The sequence below is a fragment of the Terrapene carolina genome, unplaced genomic scaffold (genome assembly GCF_002925995.2).
Source record: "Terrapene carolina triunguis isolate 2854851 unplaced genomic scaffold, T_m_triunguis-2.0 Scaffold21, whole genome shotgun sequence".
Lineage (NCBI taxonomy): Eukaryota > Metazoa > Chordata > Testudines > Emydidae > Terrapene > Terrapene triunguis.
The window spans coordinates 28,360,999-28,385,132 of NW_020664372.1; positions in this window are offsets into that span (position 1 = coordinate 28,360,999).

Here is a 24,134-nt window from a genome sequence, read left to right on the forward strand (position 1 = left end):
CCTCCCCAGGGTTTATCTCAACCAGATAACTAATGTTGGAACTCCAGCTTGCCTAGTCTACGCTCAGATTATTGACATGTGATAGCTTACATGGGTTGATAATGCATCTTTTCCACATCCGCAACTGCTGATGGGACTGAATCTCTTCCCTAAAGTTAAACATGCTACCCTGAACTGGGGCCCTAATACTGTACCCTTATCTAGTTCATGCAAGACAGGATGACATTTTCCTTCAAAACTCATTGGCTGTGAATACACTACAGACTTCTGCGGTCATAGGTATGTTGCTCAAGGTGTGAAGAGGTGTAATACCTGACAGACATATCTATGCCAGCAGAAATCTGTAGTGTACAACCTGTAGATGCAATTACACATTGCACAAAACTGTGCTTTTACTGGTATCACTTGTTTCATTCAGGGTTGTTAGAAAAAGCTACACCAGTAAAAGTGCTTTTTGACAGTATAAACTGCATCCACACTGGGGGCACTTTGCCAGTGTAGTATGCCGGTATAGCTATACCAGTAAAGAGTTCCTACTGTAGACACGTCCTTCATCATTCAAGTGTGTTCCACCTCTTGCCCTAAAGTAGTTTAAATAAATGCATTATTTATCTTGGGTCTATTGAATAAACAGACTGCATTGGTATTATATGTACACACACAGTATATAACAATGATTGTCCTTTTGACCCCATGATAGATGGCTTTTTTCTGTTTGTTAATAACAGTGATCAAAATCAGTCCTACAGCAACAGATGTTATGACACAAACAGAGAATTATGCAGGCTAGTATAAATAGTTAGGTTATGAGGTGAAATTTCAGGGAAATATTTCCTGTTTAGATACATTTATCTTCAATAATTAGTGATAGAGGGAAGAAAAGATCCTGTAAATATAGGTAAAACTGATATGTTTTAGTAAAAACTTTTTAAAGTTTGACCTGACATGAAAACTTATATTTAAATTAATGGTCACTTTCTCCATCTACACACAGGCTCAGATGCACATACCTGATCCTAAACCACTTATTAAACTACGTGTCCATTTTAAATGATAATTGTGTATCTTTCTGGTCTAATATGTATACCAAGAAGTTAAGGTCAACATCTCTAATTGGACTGGAAGGCAGTAAACAGAACACTCAATAGTCCCTACTTAATAACAGAGTACCTAGCCTATTGCAGTTTTGGACAAAGTGGCATAGGAAATGTAGCCCTAAATATTAAAATATTTATCAGATTTACTGCATACTTCTCACCTAGCAGAACTATGTCTCTTAGTAAACAACTTTAATTATCAGTTAAGAGAAGAAAATATCAGAAGAGGTAACTGATAGGTTACTAGCGTAGTTGCATTTTGTTACAGGATTAATTCAATTTTTCTCATATGGTGCCTTAGAGAGGATACAGTAGTGTACTAGGACAAAATTAACAAAACTAGTGGTGGGTCAAGGAGAAGATGTCTGATCCTTGAAATAAAACTTTTAAAATTCCAGTGATAAAACGCTTCAGCCTTTCCATAATTTTGAACAATTCTATTATGTCTATGTTTGTTTCAAGACCAGTCTTCCACCAGAAACATCTTACTCACATTAAGATCAGTATAACGATTTCAGCACAATGGGGAGCCCTACCACTTTATGAAATAATAGTTCAATTATATAAGGTTTTGGAAGGGTTTCTGAATTCTTCTGGTGTTTAATTTCTTTTCTTTGTCTTTGCCCTTCCACTTATAAAAGTAGTAGTTATTTCTAATGCAACCACTCACATTAGGTGAAGAGACAAGAATTCAGATAAAACTCTCAACGAATTTATGATTAATCAGGAAGAAACGTCTTTTCTCATAAGGTATAGATTTAAAAGAGTATTGTAGTTCATTTTAGAAGAGGAATTGGAAATATTATTGCCTACCAGCAGAGCAAGAAAACAAGGGCCATTTGCTTTTTAAATGTTGGGAACCTGGCATGTAATGCCAGTTTTTCATATTGAATTTCTTTAGGCTATTTTTTTAAAACAATAAATAACCACAAAAGTTTGTGTTTAAAAACCCTATGATATGTGCAAGTAATATTTAAAGCAAATCTTGAACTGATTAAGACCCAATCAAGCAAAGGAAGTGTAATTCATTTGAACTTTACTACTATGAGCAATGGCATTGATTTCATCTGCACTGCTCACAGTAGGAAAGTTAAGTATATGTATAAGTGTTCGCAGGATCAGGGCCTTAACTGTTCCCCATTATGCTTTGAATATCACTCCTCATTGAATTGAACAGGACAGGGAGGGATTTGTTCCTAGCTTTACTGCTTCTATCTGACTGGATACAGTTTTCAATTAGACTGATTGAAGGATCATTTGCTTACACTGGCCCAGATCCAAAAAGGGATGTCTTTCTCACTCTTTCTCTGGGCCAGTTAATTCTTAATCATTTAATACACAGTGGAACATCTTCAACAAGAGACTGAGTGACTCAGACTATCCCATAGTCCAGTCATTAGGGCACTTACCCCAGTTCAAATTGCTTCTCCTCATTAGGCAGAGAATGAGGCAGAGAACCACATCCTGGTTGAGCACTTTAACTACTTGGGTAAAGGTTATAAGGGTGATCTCATCCTCCCTCCCCCCGCCCAACCATTTTGCATGGAGTTAGGGGTGCTCAGCTCATGCCGGCCTTTTGGTGCTGCCCCACCTATCTTCAACTGGTATGAGGATCATACTGGGAGTTAACCATAAGTTAGGTGCCTGGATGCCTGCCTGAGACAGCAGTGTTCATACCCAGGGCAGAAATTTAGGTGCCTAGAGAAGTTTACAGCAAAGGTTTAAGCTTTGAGTGAGTTCAGGGTTCAAAGTTCAGCTGAGTGGGCGTTTTGTGGATCATAGTGGTGCTTAAATCTGGGCCTAATTTGGGGGTTTAGGCCTAAATCCCTTTCTGAATCTGAGCCATTGTGATTGGGACTGCCTGAATCCTTTAAAAATGAATTATTTATTCAAAATATTATGTAATTATTTTGTTTGTTTGGAAAAATAATATTTGACAACCTTAACTATGGCCATTTCAGGTTCAGTGGAAAACCTTTATTTTTAAATGAAAGTTTAGAACTTGCAAATTCTTCTTCCAACTCATTGTTAATATAGGGACAAATTATTCTTTCCATGTTCCCTCAACTTAAAAATAGCTGAGAGAATTTTGCTCAGACTAGTCTAGAAAAGTCCACTTTCAGTCAGACAAAAGTGAACATTTCAGAAGTGTATACGCATATGCAGGTGAAATCCTGGCTCTCCTGAAGTAAAACTTCCATTCACTTCAGTTGGTCCAGGATTTCACCCAGCAAGTGAAAATGGAAACTGTTTGAAATCTTAACTACAGTCACTCCTGGTGAAGACTATGGCTCCAAATATGAAATCAGTCCTACGCAGATGGACCCTTTCTATCTATTGAGTCCCATTGAAGCCAATGGCACTTTCATAGGCCCAGGGCTCAACTCACACAGATCAGATTGAAGATTGGACCTATAATTGTAATTGAAATACAAAATGTGTTGGAATTCATCTGGAGAGACGGTGTTATACAAAAGTAGATATTATCATTAAATGAAAACTGATTCATGGGTTTGGTTATTTTTCTCCAATTACTCTTCGCTAATCTAGTAATATTCATGAGTCCTCAGGTAGTCAATATGTCCAACAGCTGAAAAAATATTGGTTAGTTATTACATTGTATTGTATTCTCAACCTCCTAAAATACTTTCACAATAAAAAATGGGACTATTAATTTCTATGTAAGGAAACAAATGAGTTACTATACATAAGAGAAACTAGATAATCTTTCAAAATGCTCATTTCATATACTTCTCACAGTGCTCATCAGTCTAGCATATTACCTTTCTTAAATTCATTTTTCCTATTTATAAGACCTCCTGACATTTCTAACGCTGCTGATACAAAACAGACACAAACGTGCATTGAAATTGATGTGTTAAAGAAACAGACCTGTTATCATAACTCTCTCAATCACATTTTCACCTGCTCCTGGGATATTTTACTTTAGCCCATGGGAAACGTGCTCAGCTACAGCAAGACATTGAGTCTCATCTTGAAAACTATTTTGCTCTTTTGTAAAAATCTACTTTTTGCTATAAAAACAGAATCACTTTTAAAACAAATCACAGGTAAAGTAGAGAGCTCCTTGGGATGTTTATACTTCACCAGTAATTTCTACTTATTTTCTATTATACTTATAAGCAAACTAGCAATAAGACACAACAACAGACATGTTGGTGTTTGAGCCTCATTAAGCATTTAATTGGGGTAGGTAACATTCTCCAAAGTCATTGTAAAAAAAAAAAAAAAAACAGAAAAGAACTCAGCACCACCTTACATATGGCCAAACCTTTTAAAATTGTTTGCAAGACCAGGTGCAGAAACTAACTTCTCACAACCCACATCCAAACAGCTAATTTCTGATTTTGAAAGGAGTAGTTTAAACTGCCTAGAAATATATAGACATAATGCAGAATCCCTGGCCTCCAGGTCTGTGAATCTTGTATACTAGAAGTTATACTGCTTTTAAGGCTTGAAGAACCATGAGTTATTCATACAACTTATTTTTTGGTCTCAAGGAATCCCAGATATAAACTATTAAAAATAGCCATTTCCCTTCTCCCACTTACATGCCTCAGAAAAAACTTTGGCAGTATGCCAAAATAATAACTAACACAGAAACATTCTAAGGCTGGGCTAATGCTGTTGCTGCTGCAGCCATGGCTATTTCATTAGGAATGCCTGGGGGCTGCCAGAGCAGCTGTAGCAGGCAAGTGGGGCGCGCTAAACTGAATTAGGCTGCCCACTCCCTCCCCCAGATCCAGTATATGGCCCCAGTGGCCCACTCACCACTCTGGGGAATCACAGGAGCTCTCTGCTTGGCAGGAGTTCCGCCAACTATCAAAGAGTGAAGTGATGGGTTAGGCTCCCCTCCATGAGCCTCCCCAGAACCCAGCACCTGCATCCAGTGTCCCATCTGGGATATCTGTCAGCTAATGTAGTGAGTCCTGTAGCGCAGTAGGTATCAGTCTGTGCTGCAGTACTGAAGAGTCAGTGTTAAAACCATGCAGACAATGTATGATGGGGCTGGGAGCAGGAACAGTTATGCACATAGTAGAATTTGTTTTAACCTTTAAAAAAACTATTTTACATATAAAAACCCCATAAAAATATGACTGCCTGACCCCTTGTGTGTATATACTATGGCACAGTCTTCAACCACTTGAGCACAGACTTTTTTTTTCCATCGGACCCCACCTCATTCTGTGAACAGGATGGAGGCACAGAGGACAGAATTAAGGTTGTGTGGGCAACTGAGAAGTCTGACATATCCTAACTTTTAATTGCTTAACTTTGTAAGCTACATGTCATTATTGTAACTTATTTTAATGTAATTTTATACTAGATATTGCAAGTACTGCAAACAGCAGCAATTATACAGCAGAGAATATAATTATTTAAATAGTATTATTTTATTCCCAGACATGTTATAATTATTTTGTAATTTTTAATTCAAAAACTGTATAATAAAACTAGGTTAAAAATGTAATGTTTGCACAGTTAAGAATTTAAGTTCCAGATAAATTCCTGATATAAGTTCCTGATATAATACTTAGCCTGGCCTTGAGTGCAGGGGCTGGACTAGATGACCACTCGAGGTCCCTTCCAGTTCTATGATTCTATGATAATTACAAATTCTATGTTGTACATGCAGCCTTAATTCTTCCCTCGTGACTCTGCATTACAATCCGAAGTTTAAATATATAATCAGATAATATTTTCCAAATACTGCAACTAAAAGTGAGGCACTTCTGTGCAGATTGAGGAACTTTTTCCAAAATTTCTCTCTTCATCTCTTACATCCTCATATGGTCAGGTAAATGGATTTGGATTTCCACATCTGTTAATGGAGAATAATAAAATACCACAGGAAAAAGGTAACCTGATATTCAGAGGTATCTGTGGGACCCTTTAATCTTATCCCTACTTATAACAAATGTGATGTAGGCTAATAAGATCAGAGTAACATGCTGTTACTAACATTGTAGATGGAAGGAGGCCAATTGCTGTAGCTAGCAACTTTCATTTGCCTAGCTAGTGTGTGTAATCCATAGGGATTCTTGTCTACATCATTAAAAATGTGTTCTAAATGTTTTCCCCAGTTGCTAGTAATGAGCCATAGATCTCCAGTGAGTTGTTGATATCCCCAGTTACCACAAATTGCCTATTATTTGAGTGTTGCGGACCTATAAAAAAGCCATTGTCTCAATACTGCCTAGCTTTGAAGAGAGCAGCAACTGCTTGTAGTTCCTGTAGCTGGGCTTTTTTGCTGTGAAAATGCACAGATTTCCTCAGCAGCCATAGCAAAGGCTGCTCATCCTCCCTACTTAGTCAGAACAGGAGAGGAGAATATTTAATGTCAATAAGAGCTTGGATTTCATTTTTGTATTCTAGTCCCCTCTCCCCACTTTAGACATCTAGGAAGGTATGGCAGAAACGTCATCTCCTGTGATAAAAAATATTAAGGCTGTCTTGGATGCTGGGGGATATGCTAGATTACCAATCACTTGTCCTCATACTACCACATGGATGTCATTCAGAACATAAGTAGCAGTGCCCCCAGACAAATAGGGTGAGGAAAGTAGAAAAAATAATTCCACACACCCCTCAGCTAAACAGAAAACTTTCATTAGATAGAAGACCTTGATTAGCACCAGCTGCTGTCATTCACCCCGAGAAGAGCAACAGTTGATAGCCTTTGAGTGGAAAGTTGAGTTACCCCTTTGTATCATGTAAGTAGTTTGAAATTATTTCTGGAGTAGAGCTGTCTATCAACTGATCAACCAATTAAGCACTGAATCTCAGCTTCTTTCAGTGGTAGGTGTTGGTGTGTCAAGCTTAACAACAGATTGGGTGGTCTAAAGAGAGTAACAGCTGTGTGAAGAAATTGACAGGGCAAGTAGAACCAAAGTAACAAGGTGAATGGGGGAGAGAGTGAAAGCCAAGCCAAAGTAGCAGAATTAGATAGGTTCATAAAGTGCATGTGTGCAAGCATTTAAGTGTAAAGATAGCACAGATAGTGCATTTACAGAGATTTAAACTTGATTAGAGGGATGCAAATTGGGAAGGAGATGACCACACACAATAAGAAAAAAGTAAACTCAACAGAAATGTAATGTATTATTATTCTGACAGTCTGTACAGAAAATTGCAAGAAGTCTCTAGGAATTGCCATCTCATGGGAAAGCAAGACAAATCAACCTTGAATGAATTCCATGACTGTACTTCAAGTATAGACTATAAATTTCTTCCCAACAAGGAGTATAGTGATTTTTTGGTTGGGATCGCAAGTACTTCCAAGTGGAACCTCTCATACAGAACGTACAACTCTCACTGCCCTCTAACCCCCAAAATCGTTCTTCCTCATTTCACCAGCTCTCCCCATTTTCTTCCCATCCTGAGCACCTGGTTCTTTACCCATGTAGAGAGTAAGCCCTCCCCGTGTAAGGTATGGTGTGTACTCTTCTTTAGTGGGTGCTACGTAAAGGCTTTCAAGCATCTACTCTCAGCTAATATAGAATAGAGATGGATTAAGGCACTGTCCACACTTCAGCTTTAAGGAGAGTTTGTAACCAGTTACTGGAACGGTTGTCTCTAATCATGGTTTGTATCCACATAACAACACGGTTAAATCTGATGAGTGACTGTGGTCAGCAAACAGAATTTCAGCCATGCTAGAAACCTCATCTCACACTTCTTCTTCCAGTCACCACTCTTGTTTGCACCGTGGATAGGAACACCTTAATCATGCTGGAAATAACGTTAGCTGGTGTTCCTTCCTCCCAGCTACCTAGGCCACATCCTGCATTGTGTCTAAGATGCTCTTGGTGGCTTTTAAGACAGCTTTTATACAACCCTCACCCATCCTTACATCTTCCGGCTACTGGTCTAGTTCCCAGTGTACAATAGAGAAAACAGCTCTCCATGGACCACCAGTGAACTCTCAATGGGCCTCAGTTTGAGAATCACTGGATTGGTGTTTCCTTTCTCTGGATTCCCAGGGATTTAGCTGCCACACTCCCTGCCTCACTTGAGGGGTGCACTCTTGAGGGGCCTATTTAAAAGAAAATCTATGAGTTTCCTGTGCCCTTGGTTCCTCCTTCTGAGAGTTTTGCAATGGATATGTATTGAATCAGCTGTCAAGCTTTTGTTTTCCCATTCCTTACATAAAATCTTTACTCTTATCCTTGAATTATTCTTGTCTTTTATTTCCTATTTCTCACCACTTTGGAGGTGCTATATCTAGCAAAGCCGTTTATAAAAATGTATAGTGACTTACTTTATATATTCCATGTATATAATGTGCTGTTTCCATCTCTATGGGAATTAGGAAGCTACTAGAAATATCGAACAGTTTGTTCTTCTGAAATTTTGAGTGCAAGATCTAGACCAAAGGAGTTTAGATAAATTTTGAATAAGCATCTGAACTTTTGGATGCTTAACTGAGCCTTTTGAGATTTACTCATCACTAACTGACACAGTGTTACAAGTAAAAAAGAAATATAAGTATGAAATGGAATCAATAAATAATTTAAGAAACACAACTTCACTCCCTTTTGCTTTCTCTTTGGATGGAATTTTCCCTAAACTAATTTTTTTTATCTGTATCCTATATTCATTTGATGGCAAATGAGAGCACTTCCCAGAAGATGTAAATTAAAACTAGTGGCATTTTCACATATCCCTACAGTTTTATATTTGAGTCACAGTTTGAGATCAACCAATACCAAACTGAATCATGTTGAACACTGACACTTTTATACTGAAATATATATCCAATATTCTCTTTTGTTATTTGAGCTATTGCACATTCTCTCTATAATATGTATATTTGTACATACACAAACTTTATATATATGTGCACACATGGAATCATGTGTATAAAATACATAATGATGTGGTAAAACGGTTTCATTAACATGAGTTGAGATTGCAAACATTTTCAAACCTGCTTGCCAAAAGTTAGGCTCCTAAATCCATGTGTAGGCACCTAATAAAAATGGACTGATTTTTCAAGGTGCTGAGAACCTGCAGCTCCCTCTGACTCAATGCCTCCAAGCCTAAATATGAATACAGGAGCACACAGATCAAAAATACTTGGTCATTACTTATGTTCAATACTAAAAATAATAATGTATGCATTATTTTATGTGTATATATATAAAATGTTCTAAAATTTTCATTAACAGTTCTAATTAGCACTAATGATTTTGTCTAAGACTGTAAATTAGCTGCAAAATCATGCAAGAATATATTTCCATTTGGAAAAAGACAAATGATTAGATTTTGATGTGCAGTCAAATAAAGTTAAGATGAAGAACATTTCTATTAAAAAGAACAGCTCAGACATTCTGCTAACTAGCACACATGATAAGTAGTGAAACTCTAATGCACATCAGCAGTCCATTCTCTTGGCTGCTGAGAAAGTCACAGACAGTAAGCAGGAGATATACTTCCACTATAAATTATTACAGATCTTCTCCAAAAAATGCATAAGGGATTTGTGACAACTTTGTGGGCTGCCATTTTATGTCTACTTTCTGGACAACAATCAGCAAAGGCTTTACTGCTCTGCAAATAGTAAGAAGCCAAGCAGAATAGATTACTATTTTTTCTGGAAGATTACAAAAGCAAGTGAGGAGAGGGGTTTGGCTTATTGGTTAAAACCACAAGAAAAAATATGAGCTTAAACATTGCTTATACTAATTTCCCCTTCATTGAAATCAACCTACTCAGGACAGCTACAACACCCTGGGCCAAATCCTCATCTAATTGAAGTAAATAGAAAAATTCAAACCAACTTCATGGGACCTTCATTTGACCCTTTATTGATCTGGGAGATTTACGGTGTATGGGAATCCATACATTAAGACAATATTAAATGCCCTCATTTATTTTAGACACACAATTGGTCTTATTTGATGAATGAATTGGTCCTTCCAGGCAGGAGTAGGGACAACTGAACCCCTGTTGTTCATGTAAATTGTTCTGTGGGTATAGGCCTTCTCTTACTATAGCTGTTAATCCAATATATTTTCCATGAGCACAAATGCACCTAGAAATGCACCTGTCAGCATCAATAAATGGAAGAAAGCACACATATGATATGACTTTCATTTCAATGACATGTGTGTCACAAAATGCTAAGACCCCTACAGCTTTCTTCTGGAGCCCAGCTATTGGGTGTCAGCAAACATGGTTTGATGGAATGCCAAACAAAAGAGTTACTTGACCTTTGGCCTTCTTTATGATGTGTCCATTTTGGAAAACATTGTCTGATATAAGCTATGATAGAACAGTCTCTTGTATTAACTGGAATGAGACCAATTCTCCTACATTAATATATAAATGCTTTAGATAAATCTGTTCCCAATTCGGTTAACTTACTAAGTAAATTCAGATTAGAGTATTTCTAAGGAGCCAGTTTTCTGTATGGCAACTGAAACAAGGCACCTTGAACCAGAATCCTTAGCACTGGTTGGACACTGACCAAATTATTAAGCAGTTGAAACTGCTTCTACAGACAGTTCTACATTCCAGAAAGGTATCCTTTAATTACATTATAACTGGCCTGCTCATACACATGCACCTTTAAGTCTTCCTGGCAGTAGGAATGGGCCCTTGATTTTCAGCACTAATGAGACTTCCATCTGTGTAAACAAAGTAAAGGACATTCTGCCATTATTTCTAAAACCAGGTAGTCATTAAGTGGGTTCTCTGTTAAGGTAAACATCTGTTTTTAATGTAGGTATTGATATAACTGTTGTGCTGTTTGGTGGAAGTTATATAAAGAAGATTAACTTGACAATATACAGGGTTCTATTTTACAATATACAATAGGAATGACCTTCAAAACCAAGAGAATTCTCCTTGATCAGATTTGCCATATGGTAGAATTATTCCTCTTTTATTTTTGCTAGCCGTTCTAGTCTTCACCTTATCATCTTCCAAGATTTCCCTCCATCAGTTTTCTTTAAATCTCTCTCTTTGATTCCTTTATCTTCTCCATATATGATTGTTAATTCCTTCATATGTTCTCCTTTTTAATATTTCCCATTCCATGTCCTTTCTGCTGTCCCCCAAAATAAACATGCTCACACTTATCCCTGTTCCCCCAAATTCTTGGTCACATACCTCAAACTCTCCTGATCCATCCCACGAGCTTTCCCATCCATTCAAACTCCAGCCTTCTCCATTCACACTTCTGGTGATTCCACCAATCTCACACCAATCTCCTATTCAGCCCTCCAGATTGCTGCTTCCTGTTTCTTCTCCTGCTGCTTCTAGTGTTTGTTCCATTGTCCAGGAAGAGAAGGGATGGGAAGGAGGAGGCATCTCTTAGACTGCCCCAATCTGTTCTGCTTTCCGGTAACCTGGAGCCCTCTCTCCTCCATGGTCCAGTGTTCCCAGTGGCCAAATGACTACCAGCAAATCCTGAAAGTTGGTCAGACCCCAGGTGTTAACCAGAAGAGAAGTAGCTAGTTTCCAAAGGATTAATACACAAAATTAACTTGCCTTTAAAAACTAGCAGGCTTGTTTCAGGCCTTGAGAGTGCTTAGAAGTGAAGATCTAGTTGGGAGGGAGGCCCCAGACAGGCTTTAATGCCACCTTCATCCCATAATGTTAACAGATTACTTACTGAATAATCATAATCATTCATTCTAGTGGAGCAAGTCAAGTGATGCTTCATATATATTACAGATTGTGATTTCAATTTTCCATTGATGCTGCTCTGTAATTCAGTACTAAAACTTCATTACCCATTCTGGCTAAAATTTTATTGCTTCATTAAAAGAAAAATCTTGAAATGTTCAAGTAATGTTTGACTTTAAACAGTTGTAATTAACTGGAACGCCCAATCTATCCAGTTACATGATTACTACTTCAATATTTAGCAAATTTCAATGCACACAATCATAAATTATTCACCAGATTTATTAATTTTAGGTACTAACTGTATTTTCTGGAGCAGTATGACTATATTCTTATATGTACTATATTGATATTGTAAAGGATATTGCAAAGGAGTTGAGCTCATACTAGTTGCTAACACTGAGGTGCAACACTGAAGTGGAAAGTTCCACTTTGCTAAAGATGCATATTCAAATGAGCTCTTAAACTAAAGTCCTTCCATACAATCGCTGGCAACTATATACACAGAAAGGTATACACAATGCCGGTCAGCATTCTTTCTCTCAATAAAAATAATTCTAATATAATAACTAGGGATGAGCAAGCTCATTTTACCTAATTCTAAACCTACCTGAACAATGAGAATTTGAAAACTGGGCTCAAACTTAATGCTTGTGGGTTTGCATTCCTCTTAGACTGTGGGAAGGGGGAAAGGAACAGAAAGAAAAATATCCAGTGAAAAGACAGGATGGAAAGACACAGTTGAGACTGCACACTAAGAAAAACATATAGAGGGAGAGTATGGAAAAAGAAGTGGTAGCGTGTATGTACCATATATATGAGACGTGCTGGATTTTAGAAAGCCCTACATCTAAGAGTGGGGATAAGGACCCGTATTTTTTTTCCTCCCACACATTGGATCCAGTAACTTGGTCTCTCCGCCACTTCTTCTCTCCAAATTGGGAGCAGCAGCAGCCAGAAAGAGTTAGTAAGGGCAGATTTTGGTAAGCACCAGACCCTTGGAATTTCTTCACCACAGAGGCAGAAGCAGCTATAGTCAAAGTCCAAGAGTGGAAGATCAGGCTACCAGCCTATCCTGTTGTCACACCCCAACCAGAACCAGAAGAAATGCTTCCACAGTTTGGCCAGGCCTGAAACTTTGACTCTGGACATGCTCTTGTTTTTTTTGTTTTTTTTTTCCCCCATTGCTCTATTGCCACTGATTGCTGTTCTCCTTTCACACCCCTCTCCTACCATTGCAGCTTTCCAGCTATTCATCCTCACTCTCCCTCCCTGCCCATTATTCTTCTCACCATCTACTTCTCGTTCCTATTAGGACGATTATTCTCATTTCTTTGCACAAGTGAAGCTATGCCAATGTAACTGCACTTGTGCAAACCATTAATGGAGGTGTGCTGCAATGGTGTAATTAGTGGCTTTCACCAATGCAGCCTACCTCAATTTCAACACATCACCTTTTACACTGGTACTGCACCTTTACACTAGGGACTTGTGCCAGTGCGGCTACACCAATGAAAATTCCCCAGTATAGACAGAACTTTACTCACGCTATCATTTTCTCTTCCTGCAGTTCCCTTCCTTGGATTCAATGACAAGTTTCCATCCAAAAATAAAATTACAGCGTTAGACTATAAATAAGCTAAAAACATACTGTAATGATGAAAACAAAGACTTAGCTTAAAAAAAAACAACAATTGGGCTGAATGCATTAATCTCCAAGTAACCACCCATCCTTCCTATTGTAAGCTTTATCCTCCTTTCACTCTCCCCACCCATTTTGCCTTGTATCCATTTGTTATGTCATGTCTTTATTTGGATTGTATGGTCCTCAGATAGGAACTGTGCCTTCTGTATCTTCTCTAGGGCAGTGGCTCTCAAACTTTCCAAACTACTTTTCCCTTTCAGGAGTCTGATTTGTCTTGCGAAACCCCAATTTTCACTTCACTTAAAAACTACGTGCTTACAAAATCAGACATAAAAATACAAAAGTGTCACAACCACACTATTACTGAAAAGTTGTTTACTGTCTCATTTTTACCATAAAATTATAAAATAAATCAATTGGAATAGAAATATTGCACTTACATTTCAGTGTTTAGTATATAGAGCATGATAAACAAGTCATTGTCTGTATGAAATTTTAGTTTGTACTGACATTGCTAGTGCTTTTTATGTAGCCTGTTGTAAAATTAGGCAAATATATAGATGAGTTGATGTACCCCCTGGAAAACCTCTGCATACCCCCAGGAATATGTGTACCCTGGTTAAGAACCACTGCCCTAAGGCACTTTTGGAGGCTATACAACAAAGAACGAATAACAGTACATGGAATCTACTTATGCCAGCCTAGATTTTGGGAATCTAGTGCAAGCTTCTCTTTAGCTAGTACAAGAGTAATGCAAAATTTCAAACACCATTAAGTTCTCCCATTACTAGTAAAAATTAGAGATGGGCAAAAACTGGAACATTCAATCCAAACTCCCCTCAACTTTGGAGAAATTCAGATTCACATACAAACGTTATGACTCAACTCCAAGTTCAATGACAAATCTTAATTTCTTTTCAAGATGTAAAAAAAAAAGCATAATATACAATATATACTCCTATTTTGCTCCTTTTTTAGGGAACAGGACAAATATTAATTAAAGTGGGGGAAACTGTATGGTTTGACTCAAAATTTTGTTTTTTTTTTTGTAGTTTTGTTAGGAAATGTGCAATTCCAGAATGTCTAGCTTCCCATGCATTCCAAAAGTGAGGCCCTTTTCAAGAATATCAAGATGGCTCCATTTGATTTTTTTGAATTATGTTTAAGAAACATTTTTAAAAAAAATATTTACTCTTTGCCATTATATATAGTGATTTCAAATAGTTTGTATTACATTGCGGTTTCCTTTTAAAGAAATAAAAAATATAGGTTCAAATCAAATAAAGTCATCTTGCACTGAAATACTGTGGTTACATGGAAATGAGATACTAACCATTTTTTCTTATTTTATTAATTGTTTGGAGGGTATATTATCCCTAAACACCAGGCATGAAACCCTCATCCCATTGAAGTGAATGGGAGTGTGGGTATTAACAGTGAGCACAAGCTGGAGTTGCCAGGAGCTTGGGGCCAGCTGGAGCCAGGTAGCAAGGCCACCTATACATCAGAGCCCTCAGCGGGGTGCAGGAAGGAATAGCTGATGCCCAGTGGGCCAAATGGAAGGCCCTCACCAGAGGGTCTGCCTCTTTGTTCCCCTGCCAGGCAGCCCCTTTCCCTCCCTTCCAAGCTGGCAGGTGCCTGTGCCAGGCCTGGGAGGGAGATGGGGGTCCTCAAAGGTGGCCAGTGCAGGAGAGGGTAAGGAATCACGGGGGCCAGAGCTGCCAGGAGTCCAGGGTTGGCAACCCTCCAGGATTGTCCTGGAGTCTCCAGGAATTAAAGATTAATCTTTCATTAAAGATTATGTCATGTGATTAATTCTCCAGGAATTCATCCAACCAAAGTTGGCAACCCTGGGGCAGACCCAGAGGCAGAGCTAGAGCTGAGTAGCAGGACTGCCCAGACAGCAGAGCCCCCAGCTAGGAGCAGAAGCCAGGAAGGGAAAGGTGGGGATGCAATGAACTCTGGGAGGAATCTCCCCCTGCTTCTCTGGATCCCCCACTGCCCACAACATCGATAGGGGCCCCAGAATTGAGCTTTGCAGGGGGCTCCCACAGGGCAAACACCACCACTGGGGAGGCACGTTATATGTCTTTCATTTAAGTGAGCCCAGGTCACACCCAGGAGCGGCGCCACGGTTTTTGGCGCCCTAGGCGGGGGTCCTTCCGCACTCCCGGTCGTCGTCGGCAATTCTGCGGCGGGGGGGTCCTTCCGCGCTCCTGGTCTTCGGGGCACTTCTGCGGCAGATCCTGGAGCGAGTGAAGGACCCGCCGCAGAATTGCCGCCGAAGACCCGGAGCACGGAAGGATCCCCTGCCGCCGAATTGCCGCCCCCCCAAATCCTGGCGCCTAGGTCGCCTAAATGGAAGCGCCGGCCCTGGTCACACCCTTGATTTCAGTGAGTGGTAAGTCTATCAGGATCAGATCCAGCAACTGAATGAGTGGTGCCTTGTGTCCATGCAGATCCAACTGAAGGATCAGGGCTTTAGGTCATGCCACACCATTGTCTATCATTTCTATGAAACACTTCACAGATGAAAAGACTGGATAACATAACTTCACTTATGTGCAAGACTACAGTAATGAGTTTGCTCCAATAGCCAATGTTAAACTGAATATAGGTCAAGTATATTGTGTTGCTAGTCTGTATTTAAGTCAATGTTGAAAAAGCATCTTAATTGTCTGATTCTGAAAACAAACATACAAACAGCAGTCAGTTGCCTCTTCAAAGTATATCCATGCTTATTACTGCTCTTAGTATATTGTACTAAACAGAAATTGTCATAGGTATTCTTATTATCTATTTTAGCCTTTATTTATGATGTATGACTTTTGAGGAAAGTTATGTCCAGGTTAACCCATCATGGGTTGATCTTTAGGTTTATCCATTGGCATCCTGGTCTTCAAGACCAAATATAAATAAATGCTAGCGAGGAAGAAAAGCAGTGTACTCCTCAGTAAGGCAATTGCTAGAGTGTTTCTTTTTTAAGCAAGAACAAAGTACCTCAAATCAACAACAAAAAATGTCTCATTCTAGTTTTAAGTACAGTACTAGGTTAGTACTGAATGACATATTTCTGAAGTATACCTCTACATATATCTTCCACAGCTTGTTTGCAACTAGGTGTGCAAACACTGATCTGCAAACATCAATGGCAATTGTCTAAATTCTCCTCCCTTTATTGTGCACATTTAATAGATCCATTAAAATCATCATCTAAAGCATTTTCATTATCTGGCCCTAAACCCCAAGTTAGCCACAAAATCCTCCGTGAATAATATGTAGCAATAATACATTTCTATTGTATTTGAAGACTGCATGTGCACTCAAAACAGATACAAAATAAATAGAAAACATGTTAAATATGCATTGTTTAGCAAATGTTTTGGATTAGATGCCAGGCATGGTAACTGTTGTATAATCATAAGAGGCACTGTAAAATATTGCATCTTCCTCTGTGGTTTGTACAGTGACAAGCCCATTGCCACCACTAGGTAATAATTAATGTTCTCCTCCTAAAGCAACATTATAGTCCTGATTTTTTTATTGGGCAGTTTTGCCATTCAAAATTACAACAATGGTGCCCCACCTCTGGAGATGAGAAGAAAGGCCAACAGAAATTTCGTAGCCTTAAAAGACAGTATCATCTTATCTATTAGTGATCACTTAATCCTGTCTAGCTCTGTCTAGCTCTTCAGTTCTCTGGATTGTTTGCTAATTTATTACATATTGAATAAAGCTAAAGTCAGAGCGTGGCTGGGTGATCTTATATGAACCTTTGCAGGTTAAAATCCTGCCCGGTACAGCCTGATGATCCTGCAGCATGTTGTCAGAACAGTAGAAGCGGGGAGGGGGGCGGGGAAACAGCTAAAGCCAGGGCTACTTGCAGTCCAGCAGTCAGCCTAATTGAACTACAGGGGTTTTGTAAGGAGCAGCATGCTATTAAGTCTAATTGGTAGCATATATCTGAATCTCAGAGTGCGCGTGTGTGTGAGGGGGGCAGAGGGTGGCAAGGGATGGAGGAGATACCATATGAGAGGAAAAATATAAATCAGTATCAAGAAAGGAGCATGGGATGGAGAAATTAGAAGTTCTGAGAAGAATGCATCATCTAATGCAGGGATAGGCAACCTATGGCACGCGTGCCAAAGACGGCACGCAAGCTGATTTTCAGTGGCACTCACACTGCCTGGGTCCTGCCCACCAGTCTGGGGGGCACTGCATTTTAATTTAATTTTAAATGAAGCTTCTTAAACTTTAAAAAAACCGTATTTACTTTACATACAACAATAGTTTAGTTATATATTATAGACTTACAGAAAGAGACCTTCTAAAAATGTTAAAAAGTATTACTGGCACACGAAACCTTAAATTAGAGTGAATAAATGAAGACTCGGCACACCACTTCTGAAAGGTTGCCAACCCCTGGTCTAATGTATTCCTTTCTTTAAATGATCATGGGCATTTCCTGGTGTCCTTCCTCAGTTTTTACTCTGATTACAATTGAAGTGAATGGAAGTTTCCCCTGGTAAGGACTAGGTAAATGCTGTTTAAAGACCTCAGGATTTGGCCCAATAATTTTATAGACAAAGTAGCCATTACTAAGGTAATTAGGGTCCTGCACAGCTAACAAAAATGAGCTATAGATGGTTAAATAATTTTTTGTGGATTTTATCAAATTATCCATGAATAAATGTTTCCATTCTTCAGCAATTAGTTCTGTGACTTATCAAGTGACTTCCATCCGAGAATCTCAATGCACTTTGCAAACTTTAATTAACCTTCTGAACACCTTGAATGAGGAAGATATGGCACAGATTGGCTAAGTGACCAGGCAAAAGTCACCTGCCAAGTCAGTGGCAGAACAAAGAATGAAACCCTGGGCCTCTATTCTCCCATGACAAAATATAAATAAATCCTACTGATTTCAGTTACTCATACCCGCCAATAGTCTCAGGCATGCAGGGATCTGCTATGCCAATCATAGCACGATGTGTGATATACACAACAAGCCATGCTCCTCTTGTGGTATTATATAAGTAGTTCATATCTTGGACAGGGTCACACTGTTGAGGTCAAATGTGACACTGGTGCACAAGCCCCCTATCGCTAATAGCTGCTGGTATATTTTTCAGGATCAGAGAACTGGCAATAGTCACCCAACTTGAGCTCTAGGAAGATGTTAAGCCACTTAATTAACCAGCTGAAACAAGAAGGATCACAGGTACCATCAACAGTGGTATTAATGACAATGGTGGTGCTGCTGGCAGCTGCAGCCTAGGCAGATGAAGCATTAGTGCTGCTGGCAGATGAAAGTGACCTTAGCAGATGGAGGTGTGGTAATACTGACAGTGCTCCTGTTGGGTAGTGACTATGGCCAGTCAACCCATGACAAATGGATCATTAGTAATGATACTGGCACCTGCAGGTACACAGCAGCCACTGGCTGCTCAACTGAGGGATTGAGCATTCTCCAAATAAACTATATGCCAATTTAGGCCTGCCTGTGCTCACTCTCTTTTCTCCTGCTGTATCTTTTATGTTCCAGTGTCTGTACATCAAGAGTCCCTCCAGCATACAGACACACACTGTTACTCTGCCCTTTTGAAAATGAAAGAAAAGAGACTACAGTAAGTCAGAGAAGAGTGCAGCCAGATGTTGTAAACTCTGTTAGGTTCATGAAAAATATGGTGTTTTAACAGAATTTTTACAAGTCTGGCACAGTGACAGATGCAAGTAGCTTCCTTTCTAAACACTCTGTACCAAACAGCCCCCTAACCTGTTTCCAGAGGAAGTTGCTCCCTGGCACAAGCCACCTGCCTTCCATCCTATTTCCTGATTCCTGATTGACATCTCTTGGGTAGCAACTCCAGCTTAGAAAAAGTTTGCCTTTCTGCATTTAATTAGGCTTCCAAGACCTCTCTGATATGGCTTCAGCTATAGATCCAAGTGCTATTCTGACATGGATTTCAGAATAGGGTCAAGCATCCAACCCATGTCTAGCATAAAGGGACAGAAAAGACAGTTGCTACTACCTTAAAGTTCTACAATTTCTTTCTTTGCTCCAAAACCGCTTTCTAATAATGTGAACTGATTTACTTATTCAGATATTTATGTGACTCAATTAACAATATATATATATATATTGTTTTAAAATGTCAGTTATACAGGGTTGGCTTTTCAAGTGCCTCAGGGTAAATATGTTGATTTAAATATTGTTACATAATGGACAGAACTGCATTAAGAGTTCTTTTTTTGGTATCACGTTTACACACTTCATAAATATAGCATAATACCAAAAGCCTTTAGAGAGTTAAAATGTGAACGACATAAAAAGGAGTAATTTAATATCATGTTAACTCATTGTGTGTGATACCAGGTAATACTGCATCATGACAAAGACATGGTGTAAAGTATTCCCATATGATTTTATAACCATTAATATGAGAAGTCCATATTTTATAACATCAACAAACCAGATGAACCTCATCCACTTAAAGTATGGAACAGTGAAAAGAGCAAATGTCTTGTGAACAGTGGAAATAAGAACAATGTGTGTGAGGTTAAACAGTGGAAATAAGTTGCGGATGTTGTGCATGAAGTAATTATTTCTGCAGTGGGGTTCTGCTGTTTCTGCATTTAGTTTATAAGCAGGTTAGGGCATATTTTAAAAAGAAAAATATCCAATTCAATTTGACATGTAGAGAAAGTTGAGTTGGACACAACGAATCTTTAAAAGCAAATGGTAGGAAATAGAGATTTTTTTGATTAGGGTATTTAAGTAGAAATATACATAAGTCTTTCAATGCAAAGTATATACTATTCCTAGTTCAAAAACATTTCAAGATGCTGTCTGGTAGTAACTATCAGGTGGGTTTCTTGAAAGAATGTGATGTCTGAATGACAATCAAGGATGTGTCAAACCCTTGTCAGGACAAATAAGTGTGCCAATATTCCATATACGATCAATATGTCATTTAAATAATTTTTCCACATATATTATCCATCCAAAGTGGCATTTGAATCAGAGGGAAAAAGAATTACTCAGCTGAAAATAAATAAGCCCGTGACAAATAGAAATACAAGTATATGGAATACAGACATCAAATAGAAATACAACCTCCTCATGCTAAAATACCAGTGGGTGAAATACTGGCCCTATTAAAATCAGTAGGCATTCTGATATTGACTTCAATAGTTTCACAATTTCACCTCAAGTTCTACTGCTTAAAATGTCTTCTACTTTATCTCTGGGCATTCAAGGTTTTAACAAGTTTGAAAGAGAAGTGATTAAAGATTCTGTGTGTTCAAGTTGAATAAAATCTCCTCTGCTGAAATACTGAACTTCCATTTACTACCTGACATTTGGTATCAATTATATTCTCATATTTGATGAGTTCTTGACGGTTTATCATCCCTGGACACCATTCCATCACTCTCTATGTCACATCTTAGCTTTCAGTGATGCCCACAATTCTGGAAAAAAGTTTAAAGTTTTAAACAATAAAGTCTAAAACAACAAAAAAAGAAAGAAACATCTCTTTATACATAGGTCCCAATCCTGCGAAGAGCTCAGCACATCCAGTGTCCTTTGGCACGGGGCAGCCACAGGTGTCTAATTGCAATGTAGACATACTATCAGAGCCCCACTGGAAAGTTGAGCATCTTATGATATTACTAGATAACATATTCATATGAGAAAAATTAGAAATGAGCCCAAGCCCAAACCCAAACTTTGGATTTGGATCTAACACCCTCTGCTCACATGCACCCACACACAGAAACAGTCAGGGTAATTCAGATCTGGGGGAAGGAGGGAAGCCTGGTTTTTAGACACAATTCTAATTAAAATAGGATTAATGATAGCAGAAACATTATCCTTCAAATCACTGCCTAGAGCTGAAGAATGAATTATTGCACTGACCGGGACTGACACACATGAGAAGCTCGTGTTCAGTTTGCAAGATAAACAAGTCTGAAGATATGTAGAAAGAATTTCTAGAGTACGGTTCTGAAAGAACTGGCTTAGTTTGTTAAGGAAGAAAGGAGTGAGCACATCTGATACATATTCATTTGTCAGTGGTAAAGATTCACTATATATGAAGTTTTAATTATTTTTCTGATAGAGATGAGAACAATAAGAGTAAAAGTCTGTGACAGAATGGAGATTCTCTTAACCTCAAATAAATCCCCTTCTAGTTTAATTTTGTTTATTTTTTAATGAAATTTTAGTGCTCATGAAAGATGTCAGACGTCATCTGTCCAAATGATAGTTAGGATTAGATTCTGATTCTGGTTGTGTGCCTGCACAGGAGTGTTAGAGGAACTAAGAACCCCCCCACACACACACACACACACCCCTTAATCTCTGCATGAGCTAGTAGGACCTTGGGTACAGGCATATAGGAGTAAATAGGACTATGCCCCCACTTACTCTCTTCACAGAACAGGGGATGGGAAGTGGGCCAGGAAGTGGGCCAAAAATGAAAGGACCCTTGGTTCCACCCCACTATTAGCTGGCCATAAATTATCAAATGTTTGAAATTTCTCCAAAATGTTTTGGAAATATTTTTAAGATTTTTTTGAAAAAAAAAATTGCAGTTTTTCAACCAATTTATATTGGGTGTTAGATTTTCAAAAATCAAAAATGTTGATTTTTTTCCTACAAATTTTGAACTTTTTTTATAAATATGTTTTTCTGTATTTTTCTTAAATAGCTTTACTGGCCAGCATAGCTGCACTGGGAGTTGTTGGTCTAGACCAGCAATTAATTACTATCCCCCAGGGAGTAAGGGCTTGTCTATACTTACTGGGTTCGGTGCACTGTGATCGATGCATCAGTGGTCAATTTAGCGGGTCTAGTGAAGACCCGCTAAATTGACCACCGATCGCTCTCCCATTGACACCTGTACTCGACCTGAACAAGAATCGCAAGAGGAGTCGACGGAAGAGCGTCTCCAGTCCACATCACGTAGTGTGGACCCCGCGGTAAGTAGATCTAAGTAGTTTGATTTCAGCTACGTTATTCACGTAGCTGAAGTTGCATAACTTAGATCAATCTCCCCCGGTAGTGTAGACAAGGCCTAATGTAGGAGTAGGGTAGAGGTAGTGACTCAGAGGCAGGTCTCTGAGGTTCAGTGCCACCTGAGCTCCTTGAGCAGACATGTGCCTATAGTCAGAATCTAGCTGATAAAGTACAGGAAACTGCAACTCTTGTTTCACCACACTGCTTGCCAGTAAACCTCATCCCAAAGAGAAAGCACTTCTAGAATTAAGAGCACAATTCATCTCCTGATGCCCCTTGAATTCTCCATGGCCTGTTGAGAAGGTTGCCAATTGCACAGGTAGTTTACTTTAGATGTTAATACTTCTCACTTAAGAACTAAATTGACACTCCCATTTACTGGCTGCATTTTATATAGGCTGCTAAACAGAAGATGGTAATGAGTTTTCTCTCATGATCTACCTTGGGTCTCATTGGCAGAGATGAAAAGCTCCTTACCCAATTACCAGTGAATTTTAGGGCACTACAACTATTTAGAGGTTCATCAAGCAGTGACTATTTATTTAACCCTTGTTCCTACAGAGGTGGAGAATTTATCCCCCAGGAGCTGGTATGACAACATGCACTCCTTTTCCACACCAGCACTGGCAAGCAGCCCCAATTGTCTCACCTGAGCTCAAGGCAGAAAGAGTGAATTGCCTGCTTCCCATTACAGTGCAACTGGGTTTCATTCTCACCATTTGGATACATCTGGATTTCCGATTAGGCTTTCCCACAGTAAAAGAAAATTCTAGCCAGTCAGGTCAAACTAGCTGATGACTAAACAGCTCAAATTACTGACCTGACCTGCTGCTAACCTTCATTTAAAAAAAAAATCCTTTTCTACTTAACTCTCAAAAACCTAAAAATGGGTGTGGGTTTGGGTTTTTTAAGATTAATTAAATGTAAACTTATGTTTCCTCCTTATTTAAACTGCACAAGCATAGAGTAGCTAGTCTTTTTTTTTTTTTTTTGTATTTTTGTAAATTGTAAACAAAATAGTAATGAAGCAACTTTCACATAGGAAAGAAAACACTACATTTAATGCAGCTGCAGCACAAACAAACAAATAGCTAGGAAGCTCCTAGTTAAAGCTGACATTTGACTGTGATGTTTAATAAGAAAAAGGCAATAGCATCTGCTCAAGGTACATTCAGACAAGTTAGGTGAGTTAATATCTTTTATTGGACCAACTTCTGCTGGTGAAAGAGACAAGCTTTCAAGCTTACACAGAGCTCTTCTTCAGGTCTGGGAAAGGTACTCAGCATGTCACAGCTAAATACAAGATGGAACAGATAAGTAGTTAACACATATAGAGACCCTTCAAGGTGAAGTGGCCAGTTAGCACCTCTGCAGTCAGAGGACAAAAAACAGGGGGCTGGATGGGAGGGACTAATGGGTTTGTACAAGATACAGTGTCAGCCTTAATCAGGAATGTCCTACCTTTTGTTGGTTCCAGTGCATTGCTTTTTTAACATATCTGTGAATTGCTTTAGACAAACACTCATTTACCCATGCTGAACAACTACATATATTTCACATTTAATAAATGAAGGTATATAAATTGCCTCATTAAAAATAGGAATTGCTTTTATAATGGGAGGAGGATTTAGCCCATTTATTGCTGTGTGCAAACTAAACATATGTTAATGTCCATATTTGCCCAGTATAGCTCAACAGATACATTGACCAGACC